Source organism: Erinaceus europaeus, chromosome 11 (genome assembly GCF_950295315.1).
Source record: "Erinaceus europaeus chromosome 11, mEriEur2.1, whole genome shotgun sequence".
NCBI classification, from domain to species: domain Eukaryota; kingdom Metazoa; phylum Chordata; class Mammalia; order Eulipotyphla; family Erinaceidae; genus Erinaceus; species Erinaceus europaeus.
In genome coordinates, this window is record NC_080172.1 from 38,240,241 (window position 1) to 38,252,608 (window position 12,368).

Below are 12,368 nucleotides of genomic sequence, written 5' to 3' on the forward strand. Positions count from 1 at the left end.
GTTAAAGAAGCGGAAGCAAATGTCAGCCAATCCAAGTCCCAGTTGGCCGTGGGGCATCCTGGGGATTGTAGTTTGCGGTGCTCGCATCACCTTGTTTCTTCGGATCCGGGATTTCCACCAGCTCAAGAGAGTTGAGAAGTTTGGAGTTCTAAGCAGTGTTCCAGATAAAACGCAGGTCTCAAGCTTAATTTTTTTTTTCTTTCTTTATTGGGGGATTAATGCTTTACAGTCGACAGTAAATACAATAGTTTGTACATGCATAGCATTTCTCATTTTACCACACAACCATACAACCTCCACTAGGTCCTCTGCTATCCTGTTTCAGAACCTGAACACTCTCTCTCTCTCTCTCTCTCTCTCTCTCTCTCTCTCTCTCTCACACACACACACACACACACACACACACACACACACACACCAGAGTCTTTTACTTTGGTGCAATACATTAACTCCAGTCCAAGTTCTGCTTAGTGTTTTCTCTTCTGATCTTGTTTTTTCAACTTCTGCCTGTGAATGAGATCATCCCATATTCATCCTACTGTTTATGACTTATTTCACTTAACATGATTTCTTCAAGCTCCATCCAAGATGGGCTGAAAATGATGAAATCGCCATTTTTACTATGAAAATGTCCAATAGTTCTAGTTTATCTATCTCTTCATTTAACTCCTTTGTTTCTTTGTTGATTTTATGCCTGGATGATCTGTCAAGTTGAGAGAGTGGGGTGTTGAAGTACCCTACTATTACTGTGTTGCTGTTAATATGTTGCTGTAGTTCTTTCAGCAGATGTTTGATGTACTTAGATGGCCTCTCCTTGGGTGCATAGATGTTTGATAATCATTAAGTCCTCTTGATTGATTGAGGCTCTGAGCACTAAGTAATGTCCATCCATTTCTTTTTTAATTTTATTTATTTTAAGGTCTATCATGTCAGATATGAGAATAGCTCTTCCTGCCCTTTCTTGTGGTCCATTGACTTGTATGAAAGCTTTGCATCCTTTCACTTTGAGTCTGTGTTTTTCTTGTTGAGTTAGGTGGGATTCCTGCAGACAGTATATGGTTGGGTTGGGTTTTCTGATCCATCTTCCTACTCTGTGCCTTTTAATATGTGAATTCAGACCATTGACATTTATTTACATTATAGATTGACGATATTTTAATGCCATTCTTGTAGATTTTTAGAATGTTCTGATATATGGCATGTTTATGCTGATCTGACTTCTTTCAGGGTAGGCTTGGTGATAGTTGATTCTTCAATTGTTGCTTGTCTGAGAAGGTTTTTATGCCTCCATCTAGTCTGAATGGCAGTCTAGTGGGATGCAGTATTCTTGGTTGAAAGCCTTTCTCATTGACTACTCCATAGATATCTTGCTATTCTCTTCTGGCCTGTAGTGTTTGTGTGGAGAAGTCTGCTGCTAATCTTTTGGGTTTTCCTCTGTAGGTGACTGGTTTTTTTTTGTTTGTTTGTTTTGTTTTTTCTCTTGCAGCCTTCAGGATCCTTTCTTTATCCTTATTCCTTTCCATTCTAAATATGATGTGTCTTGGTGTCTTTAAGTCTGGGTTAATTCTGTTTAGGACCCTCTGGGCATCTTGAACCTTATATTTTTTATGTTGTCTAGGTTAGAGAAGTTCTCAGCTATTATGTCCTATATAATGCTTTCTTCTGGTAGGCCTATAATGCATATATTATTTATTTTGAAGTCATCCCATATGTCTCTGTTGTTGTTTTCAGTATCAATCACTTTTTGAGATCTCTTACTTCTTTCTTAGTTTTCTCTAGTTCATCCTCAATCTTGCTAATTCTGTTTTATGCCTCATTTATTCTATTATTTCTCCCCTCTGTTGTTTTCTCTAGCTCAGCTATTTTGTTACCCTGTTCTGATACTGTATTAGCTTGTTCAGCTAGTTGTGATCTTAGCTCAGCTATTTCAGCTTTCAGCTCTCTGATCACCTTGAGATAGTGCTTTCTTTCAGAGACTCATTTGTTGTTTCTGCATTTCTAATGACAATTTTTTCAAACTCTTTCCTCACTCCTGTGACTAATTCTTTAGCTAGCGTTTGGATGTTGATCTCATTTTCCTGTGTTTCTACCTTTGGGGGGCTTTTAGCTGGACATTGTCCTGGTTCATTTTCTCCAATGTTTCTCCTTGGTTTAACCATTATTACAGTGTGTTATAAGGTCCTTCTCTCAGCACTTTTCAGTCCACTGATCACTCTTACCTGGGCTGACTTGTGTCTAAGTAAGGTACTTAAAGAGTTCACAGTTGTGGAAATAACAGTTGCTTCAGTGTTATCTCAATCCCTGAGTTGAAGGACAGTGGCTATTAAAACCTCTTTTATTCTTTTTCTTCCATGTAGGATATGGTAGTCTGAGGGCTTTTTACCTATAAGTAGGTTTTTTTAGCTTAATCATTCACTCCAGACCAAGAGATAAAGCAGGGTGGGGGAGAGATAGCACAGTGGTTATGCAAAGAGACTCTCACACCCCAAGGATCCAAAGCTCCAGGCACAATTCAGCTTCCCTGCCAAGCCAGGCAGCACTGCTGGACCCTGTTTATAGTCTGTAGGTTCTGAGGCAATTATTAACCATGTTCTTAGCAGGAGAACAATGTGAAAAGGCTCCCCACTATACAGCCCCACCACTAAACCACCAGGGTGTAGATCTTCTCCTAAGTTTCCAGGCCAGTTCTCTTCCCCCCAGTGTCAGCACAGGGCCTCCTCCCTGCTGCTCAAGCCTCTGAAGGCAATAGCAAATGGAGACTCACAGTTGCATTTGGAGAATCTTAGGGGAGTCCTCTCCTCCCATTCAGCAGTCTTTTTCTTGGTAAAACAGACTGGAGGTGGCTCCTCAACTGTCAAACTGCCAAACTGTTACCAGCCCATTGGGAGTAGATATGGGCTTTAGCCCTGGGTATCTCTTCTTAGGCTCCTCTCTGTCCATGAGCCACACGTGTTTTCACTCAGTGTTGATTTGGTGGGTTCCTAAAGTAGTCCCAGTCTCATCTTGTTGCAGTCTCAGGTGACGTTTGCTATTGATTGTTCTTAGAGAAGTTTCTCAACTGGATAGAACTGGAGGTCTGGGTAAAGTTGTGGTCTCTGGATGCTCTGGTGATTTGATGGGTTCCCAAAGTAGTTCTAATACTGTCTTGTTGCAGTCCCAGGTGGTGATATTCCTTTGATATTCCTAGTTGACTGAGGAGAGGAGAAACGAGAAACGCAGCTGCTGCTACTGTGTAGCCCTGCCTCCAGTAGTCTCCCTCACGCTTAAATTTTAATTTCACAGTGAACATTTCCTGACATAAATATGTTCTCAAATACTGCATAAGACACATACTGAAAAATTACCCATTGACCTAAAATTCTCATTTAACTGGGCTTCCTGTGTGCAAGTAACCACATATATAATACGTACATGCAATATGTAAATATGTTACTGTATAAACATGCATTTGTGTATAAATATAATGTGTCATTTGGTGCATATTACATCTTTTATATATGGTGGATAAACAAGCACTCGTTTTTGTTTGGATGAATGGAGCAACCCTGCAAGCAATGAGACCCTGACCTCACTCTTGGGTGCTGCTAGGATCAGAGACAGAACGAACTTGAAGCTCATTCCTCCCAGAGAGAGTGTGGGTCCTGCCTCAGCACTTCGCTGAGAGAGCGCATCTGGACTCCACCCGCGTGTGTGGCAAGAGGAGCACACTGGGTCCCCGACCCTGGGGCCAAAGGAAAGCAGCACGCCCCCCGGCAAAAATGAGAGGAACCACTTATACCCGCGACAGCTTCACAAACCTTCCTCGATATACATAGGGGACCGCTGGTCCTCTCCGCCTAACTAGCGATTCAAGTGGCTTCTGCCAGACGACCCCACCCTCCGCCCCCGCGCCTCCAGCCTCTGAAGCACAGGATCCTAGACACTGGGTTCTGAGAACCTAGACTTGTTCTGGGTCTTCCAAGCACCTATACGCGCCCAGCTTGGGGGGCAGGAGGCTGCTCCGTCGGGGGTGCTTCCAACTACCGAAATAACGAATGTTGGTCCTGTCAGTGATGTTTTTGTTTGTTTGTTTGTTTGTTTTTGTTTTGCCTCCAGGGTTGTCGCTGGGGCTCAGTGCCTACACTACAAATCCAGGGCTCCATTTCCCCCCCCATTTTTGTTGCCCTTGTTGTTGTATTTGTTGTTATTGCTGTTGTTGTTAGATAGGACAGAGAGAAGAGGGGAAGACAGAGAGGGAGAAAGATAGACACCTGCAGACCTGCTTCACTGCTTGTGAAGCGACCCCCCTACATGTGGGGAGCCGGGGCTGGAACCGGAATCCTTACACCGGTCTTTGCGCTTTGCCGCCACGTGCGCTTAACCCGCTGAACTACGGCTGGGCTCCCTGTCAGTATTTTCTATCCCGTATGTGTGACCTCACTTTGTGTCCCTTACCCCACCTCTTGCAAATAGCAAGTGAGCCATAAAGCTGTGCGAAAGTCAGTCAGATGTCCAGGGCAGGAGCACACCGCCTGTGGCCAAAGAACTTGGTCTGCCTCATCCTTGCCAGTCCTGGACACCGATGCGAGCGTTATTCTGTCCGGGATATTGTTGTGGAGGTAGATAACGGGGCCTATGAACAGCAGAAGGCAGCCCATGGCAGGTGTCTGCCACCGAGAGCCTCTGGCGAATGGGGTTTTCAAGCTGAGGCTCCGGGTTAGGGGTGGTAGCACCGGGAGCCCCTGATGGTCCTCCATTGGGGACCCTGCCTTGGAGAGTAAAGTCTTCAACCAAAGGAAAGTCTCAGTCTGAAACAACTCTGCGAGTAAAAAATAATTCCAGATTGGGTTGCCATGAACCCCATCCTCCTACCCGCTAAAACGCAAAAACAAAACAAATGCAAATAAAGCAAAATCGAATCTAGCACCTGGGGAGACAGTGTCAGGGGAGGGAGCAGGGTGCCGGGGACGATGCGGGAGCCAGAGAACACAACCTTGGCCCGGGAAGCGCAAGTATTGGAGTCCAGAGAGTCGCGCTTGGGGGGATCCCTGGAGGCACCCGTGGTGCTGGGCTCAAGGATGACCTCCGCAGGTGAATGGTGTGGGTGGTGCACTCTCTGGTGCAGAGGAGCCCGACTTGTGCCATCCGGATGCAAACGGCTCCATCCCCCTACCCCCAACTCTCAGCCATAGGCCCACGATCATCTCCCTGGTCTCCGGCAAGTCACAGCCAGTGTGGTGGCCCTCAGTGGCGGTTTTGGGCGCCCCTATCGCAGCCCGCGCACCCTGCGCCTCTTGCCCTCGCCGTGGATGCCAAGCACTCGGGGCGGAGGTTACTGAGCCGGTGGGGGGCAGAGGGGAGAGGCCTAGGTGTTGGGGACGAAATCTGGAAGAAAAGGGGAAGTGGAGTCCACGACACTGCCCCGCTGCCCCAGTCCCCAGCAGTGTGCCGTGCGGGTGCCGGCTCCCACACCCGGCCCAGGTCTCAGCTCCATCCTGCGGGCTGGAGGGTCGCCTGATTGCAGCCCCAGTCGGCGGCCACTCCGGGGCAGACAGAGGCCACGCGCGCCAAAAGGCGGCGGGAAGGAGGCGGGGCGAGAGCGCCCGGGACCCCGACTCGGACGCGGCCAGCTGGGGGGGCGGAGCGCCGCGCGGCAACCCGGGTCCCGGCCTAACCGCGCCGCCAGCCCTTCTCCAGCGCGGGCTGAGCGGCCCGCGCTACCTTCCCGCGCGGCCGGCTGCGGAAGGCGCTAACTCCGCGGCCACCCCTCCCCGCAGCGCCTCCCCTCCCCGCGCCCATATAACTCGCCTCGGCGGCCCGCCGCCCGCCCTGCCTCCCCGCCCGAGGCCGCCCGGCTTCACCGGTCTCTCGGCCCGCGACTGCCACGCGCCCACAGAGGGCTCTCCGGGCCAGGCTGAGCCAGCGCCAGGCCGCGCGTCCATGCCCGGGGCCCCGACGGCACCAGGTAGGCATCGCTGGGCCTTCGGGAGCCTGCAGAGGGAGAGACCTTGCTGGCTCAGGGAAAGGGGATGACACTGGCTCTCTCCCCACCCCACCGGCTCTGGGATTCTGTGCAAGGGGAGGAGGCAGTGAATCGGCCCTAGTGGAGCCCACGAAGAGATGCAGGGTTCTTTAGTTGGGGGAGAGGGGTCACAGAGCGGTCTCGTTGGGGTTCTTGGAAGTCCCTTCTTCCTCTGCCCCCTCTCTGCACTCCCAGGAGGGCGAGACGTAAATGGGAATGAGATCTCAGGAACAGGCTCTGTGATGGTGCAGGTGCCAGTGCAAGTTGGGAGTGTATTGGTGACAGCTTCCCCACCTCCAACCCAAGAGACCGGTATCTATTCCGAAGTGTTAGCCCCACCCCACCCCGCAGAGCTGAGTGAGGCCAGGGTCCTCTTGGACCAGGAGATCAGGCAGTAATGGTTAGGCTGATATTGGTCACCCAGGAACCACAGAGGGGGCACCTCCGAGTGACTCTGAGTTGGCTAGGGCTGTCCTGCCTGTCCCCTGAGTCTGACCAGGTAGAGAAATTAGAGACCCCTGGGCTCACGTGTTCTTTCTGGCTCTTGCCTTTCTTGTCCTGCAGCTGCTTTCCTTTTAGCTTTGACACTAAAAGGGGCTATTATTACAACCTTCCTCAACTTAGATTTCTGTCTAGCCCCTAAGCATGCTACACAGAGTTTGTGCAGGTCTAAATAGACGAGGTAAGCCAGTGTTTACCGGTGAAGAACTAGGAAAATAGCATGCTGACTTCTAACCTGGGGCCATTTGGTTGAAGGGTACTGTAGCTTGTTTGTGAAATAACTGGGCATCAGAGGGCTGTTCCATACAACAGTTTGGTTTTGTTTGCTGATGTTTTGGTGTTTTTAAAAATTTTTTAAAATATTTATTTATTTTCCCTTTTGTTGCCTTTGTTGTTTTTTATTGTTGTTGTAGTTATTGATGTCATCGTTGTTAGTTAGATAGGACAGAAAGAAATGGAGAGAGGAGGGGAAGGCAGAGAGGTGGAGAGAAAGACACCTGCAGACCTGCTTCAACCGCCTGTGAAGCGACTCTCCTGCAGGTGGGGAGCTGGGGCTCGAACCAGATCCTTATGCTGGTCCTTGCGCTTTTCACCACCTGCACTTAACCACCCAACTCGATGTTTTGGTTTTTGAGAAAATTTTCTGAGAAAATGGGTCTGACACCATTTTCTCAGACAGTATTCTTATCCTCTCTGGGCCTCAGTTTACCCATTTATAAAGAAAGTTGGTAGTAGTTCCCCCTTCCCAAAGAATGGAGAGAACAGCATATTAGATGTAGATGTAAAGCAGTTTGAGCCACTGCACCCACAGGGATACACCCCTAAAGCAGGTGGGAGTGCCACTCCCTGCTAGCTACCAGCCACCAGGTACCGAGCAGGTTAATGGTGTCTGTCTCAGGAAGCCTCGTGGAAAACATATTTAAAGATTGCCCCACCCACATCTGAGAATAGATTTATCAGTATTAATAGTGAGCACATGCACACAAACACAGCTAAAATGGGAGAGAATGTGGTGGTAGTCCTGTCTGTATTCACCCCCCCACACACACACACACCAAATGCAGAAGTGAAATCTTTGCATTGGAAGTCAAAGGAAAGTTCTTGTTCATCTAGATGAGATAGTTTCCGGGCACCAAATTCAAGAATAATTTGGGCTCTCGATGCTTTCATAAAGGATATTGCATCTGTGAGAAATTGGGGGTTTAAAAATAACCAGCAATATGTTTCAAAGGTATGTTTTCTTGAAGGAGCCCCCTAAAAAGGGAGGACACAAACATTTCCAATTTGAGAATTTTGGTGGCAGTACTGATCTGCTATTTTAAAACATTTTATTTTTTATGATTTAAATAGCAAAAGGAAAACTAATACGAATGATTAAATAATTCCTGCTTTCCTTGCCATGCTGCTTTTACCTGGATGACAAAGTCCTGTCACTTCAATGGGTTTTATCCCCAATTGCTTCCATGTCCTGTGCCAATTTCTCCAGCAAATACAGAAAAATTATCTGTAACTAACTATAAAAGCAATTGATGTATTTTCTTTTTTAGGTTTGCCTTCTTAAGTAGGTGATGTAAGGCTCCTGGAAAGCACTTTCTCTGTGTGTTATGCAAAGGTGAATTGATTCTGGTTAATAGAAGAGCACCTTGTGCTCTCCTTAGGGTTCAAGTTCAAGATCACTACACTGCACATGGTCATAAATTTCTGTTTGCCTACTCTGAGTGAGTCCACTTTTCGAACAAGATATGCATATCTAAAGAGATTTCTTTACTTTTTAATTTTTTTGTTTTGTTTTTTTACCTGACTGCTGCTCAGCTCTGGCTTTGGTGTGTGTGTGTGGGGGGTATATCTGAGACCTTGGGGCCTCAGGCATGGAAGTCTTTTGTATAACCACTAGGCTATCTTGCTGATCTCTTTCCTTTCTTCCTTTCTCTCTTTCATGTTAAACATGTTTTTATGAGAGAGAATGAGAGAGAGAGAGAGAGAGAGAGAGAGAGAGAGAGAGAACACACCAGGGTACCAGCCTGGCACATGCAGTGCCTTGGCTAGAACTCAAGTCCTTATGATTTTAAGTCCAACGCCTTAGCTTCTGTGCCATCTCATTGGCTGCAAGTACTTTCTTTTCCTGGAGCTCCTCTCCAGTATCAGAGAACCAAAGGGAGGAAACAGATGTTCAGCCAAATACCCCCTTTCTTTCTTTCTTTCTTTCTTTCTTTCTTTCTTTCTTTCTTTCTTCCTTTCTTTCTTTCTTTCTTTCTTTCTCTTTTTTCCTTTCTTTCTTTCTTTCTCTCTCTCTCTCTTTCCTTTTTTCCTTCCTTCCTTTCTCTCTCTCTTTCTTTCCTTTTTTCCTTTCTTTATTTCTCTCTCTTTCTGTCTTTCCTTTTTTTCTTCCTTCCTTCCTTTCTTCCTTCCTGCCTTCTTTCTCCTCCTCATCTTCTGGCTCAGTACTGGCACTATGAATCCACCACTCTTAGCGGCCTATTTTTTTTTTTTTAATTTCATAGGACAAAGGGAAACTGAGAAGGGAGAGGGAGACAGGGAGAGAGACAGATAGACACCTACAGAACTGCTTCTCCACTCATGATGTGTCCCCTCCTACAGGTCACTGCACATGGTAATATGTGCACCACCACTTGGCCAGCAACCTGCCCCCACCCCCAACAACAACTGTTTCTTGAACATCTGCAGTGGCTTACTTTGGCCCAGTAGTGACTCTGAGCTGGTCGTTATGACTCACCCTTGCATCTACAACCCAGCTAAAGAGTGGAGGTGGCTGGGGGCTGGGCTGGTAGTACCTGTACTCCACTCAACTCTGATGTCTGAGGGCCGTTCTGTCTTGGGGCTCACTTTTCAAGAACCTGATTTGAAATCCAGGGTTCTCTAAGTGTCCAAGTTACAGACCCTTGCAAGATATGTCTGCTCTACAGCCCTGAGACCTGCTTTTCTGAGATCTGCTTTGGATGCCTGCCTGTCCCCTCCTGGTCCCCAGCAGAACCCTCCAGAAGCAGTCCCTTTTTTGTCCCAGGGGTACCTCCCTTGACCCCTCTAGTCTCTGGCCGGGAGGGAGGGTGGTCATGGACCATCCCTACAAAGTACCAGTAGGAGCCCTCTCAGGGGCAGGTTTCCCCCCTCCTCCACCTCTTGAGCTCTCCTGGGAACACACCACAGAATGCCTGGCTACCAAAGATAAGGCTGGTCCCCAGCCCTTTGCCCACTCTCATCGCCATCCCCCCTCCTAAAGCATAAAGTACCCAGGCAGAACCCGTCCTGCCCTCCTACCAGCCCAGGTGCCCCTGGAAGCTTGGGCATCTCTCTTTTAATCTCACCTAGGTGGCTGTCTGTACCTGGGAAAGCCTGCCTAGTTTGTCCCCAACCAGCAGCAGCTGGTGAATCACTCCCTGAGGTCCTGGGTGCCTGTGGGAGTGGCAGGGGTTCTAATTGTTCACCTGCTGCTCACAAGTGCCAGGCTCTGGGGGGGTGGGAGGTGGGCAGCATCTAGGGACACCTCTGGCTAATTGGGCAGGTAGTTCCTCCTGGCTGGGAGGATGTCTATGTTGCACTGGATCCTTCAAACAAGCACCCTGCCTGATAACCTAGGATCTTTTTCCCCCCAGCAGGGCTATCAGTGGGGATTGGTGCCCACACAGCTCCACTATTCCCTGCACATAGAGAATAATAGGATGAGAAAGACAGGAAAGAAGAGATGTTTGCAACACTGTTCCACTGCTCATGAAGCTTCCTTCATACAGCTGGGGACTAGCAGCTTGAACCCAGGTGCTTGCTCATGGTAACATGTCTGTGTTACCAGGTGAACACTTAAAATACCAGAACACTGCTCATCTCTCATTTATGGTGGTGCTGGGAACTTAACCTGGGAGCCTTGGTGCCTTAGGCAGTAAAGGTTTTATTTTATTTTATTTTATTTTATTTTATTTTAATAACCCCTAGGCTATCTTCCCCAGTCCTCTTCATGAGATTTTTAAAAATATTTATTTATTTATTTATTTATTCCCTTTTGTTGTCCTTGTTGTTTTATTGTTGTAGCTATTATTGGTGTCATCGTCTCATTGGATAGGACAGGAAGAAAAAGAGAGAGGAGAGGGAGACAGAGAGGGGGAGAGAAAAATAGACACCTGCAGACCTGCTTCACCGCTTGTGAAGCGACCCCCTGCAAGTGGGGAGCCAGGGGCTTGAATTGGGACCCTTACGCCAGTCCTTGCACTTTGAGCTTTGCGCCACGTGCGCTTAACCCACTGCGCTACCGCCGACTCCCTATCCTTGCACTTTGTACCACCTGCACTTAACCCACCGCACTACTGCGCCAGACTCCTCTCTTCATGAGATTTTTAAGTGTTACCTTGGGCTTGGTTGAGCAAGACTAGGGGGTGATTTCCCTGATGTCAAGGTTCTCCTGGGTGGTGTCTACCTTCTAAACTAGGGTGCTCTTGCACACTTTGAGTTTCTGGTTTAGCAGGTGTCTATCTTTCTCTCCTCCTCTCTGTCTTCCCCTCCTCTCTCCATTTCTCTCTGTCCTATCCAACAACGACAACAACAATAATAGCTACAACAATAAAACAACAAGGGCAACAAAAGGGAATAAATAAAATAAAATAAAATAAAATAAAATAAAATAAAATAAACAAGGGCTGGGGGGCAGAATGGAAGAGGGGGAAGACCCCTAGGTTCAGTAAAGGTCCTACCCCCTACCCCTCCCCCCAACCATGAAGTGACAGTGACTAGTAATCCCAGTTTAAAAGCTCTTGATGTCCTGGCCCAGCAGGGTCAAGTAAACAAAATAAATCATTCCTGTGCCAGGCTGCCCCTACCATCAGCTCTCTTCTTTACACAATGCGCAATGCAAATTTGGAGCCTTCCCTTCAAAATACAACTAGTGATTAGCATGTAAAAGAGGATCTGCTGCTTGTGCTATGACCCAGCACTCCTGATTAACCCAGGCTCCCCCTTTACTTTTAGATTCGTAGCTTCCCGCAGCCAGGGACTCCCAACAAACCCCATAATTAGGAGAGCCTCCCATCTTCTTTTCTCCCACTCCTCTTTGAGTGAGGCGTGCTCCAACTTGTTTCTGGCTTCTTAATTTTTGATCAGGGACTCATCTTGGCTAATTATTTGGCAGTAATGAGGGAGGAGAAATCAAGTTGTGAAAGTTACCCAGAGCTTTTAGAATGAAGCTGCAAATTAAAAAATGAGGTATTGGTAAACAGGACACTAATTGGATTAATATGAAAATAATGAATTCTGATAAAAATAGTAAAATAGACAATTGGAAAATTGAGGTCAATGCAATTCCAACAACAGTGACTAATCTTCATCTAGTTTTTTTTTTTTTAAGGTATTAGAATAACAGAGTGCTTTCAACAGCAAAGTGGACAGGCAGAGTAATTTGTGGAGTATACTTGGGGAAACAAGAACAGCTTGTGAGTGGGGTGTGTGATTGTGAGTAACCCTGGCTGACTGCTTTTAAGAGTTTGGGGGCAGTAGCGCAGCAGGTTACGTGCAGATGGCACAAAGCGCAAGGACCAGCGTAAGGATCCCAGTTCAAGCCCCCAGTTCCTCACCTGCAAGGGAGTCAATTCACAGGCGGTGAAGCAGGTCTACAGGTGTCTATCTTTCTCTCCCCCTCTCTGTCTTCCCCTCCTCTCTCCATTTCTCTCTGTCCCATCTAATGACAACATCAATTACAACTACAACAACAATAAAAAAAAAACTAGGGCAACAAAAGGGAATAAATAAATATTAAAAAAATAGTTTGGGGGCTATCTGACCTGTGGCATTATGAACTGATCTCACTCCCCCCACCCCCACCTCCCAAACTCAAGTTGCCAATTGTCCCTTTCCCTCCTCTGTTGAG

The 12,368-nt window shown here is 47.4% G+C and overlaps 1 protein-coding gene across 1 annotated transcript in view; it reads left to right on the forward strand.

Annotated features, from left to right (window-relative positions):
• The first annotated feature begins 5,497 nt into the window (after positions 1–5,497).
• The window catches only part of TP73 (tumor protein p73), an 81,049-nt gene continuing 74,178 nt past the window's right edge, over positions 5,498–12,368 (forward strand). The window contains exon 1 of the mRNA XM_007527240.2: positions 5,498–5,944. The gene's annotated coding sequence lies outside the window, so the exon portion shown is untranslated. The remainder of the gene's footprint in view (positions 5,945–12,368) is intronic.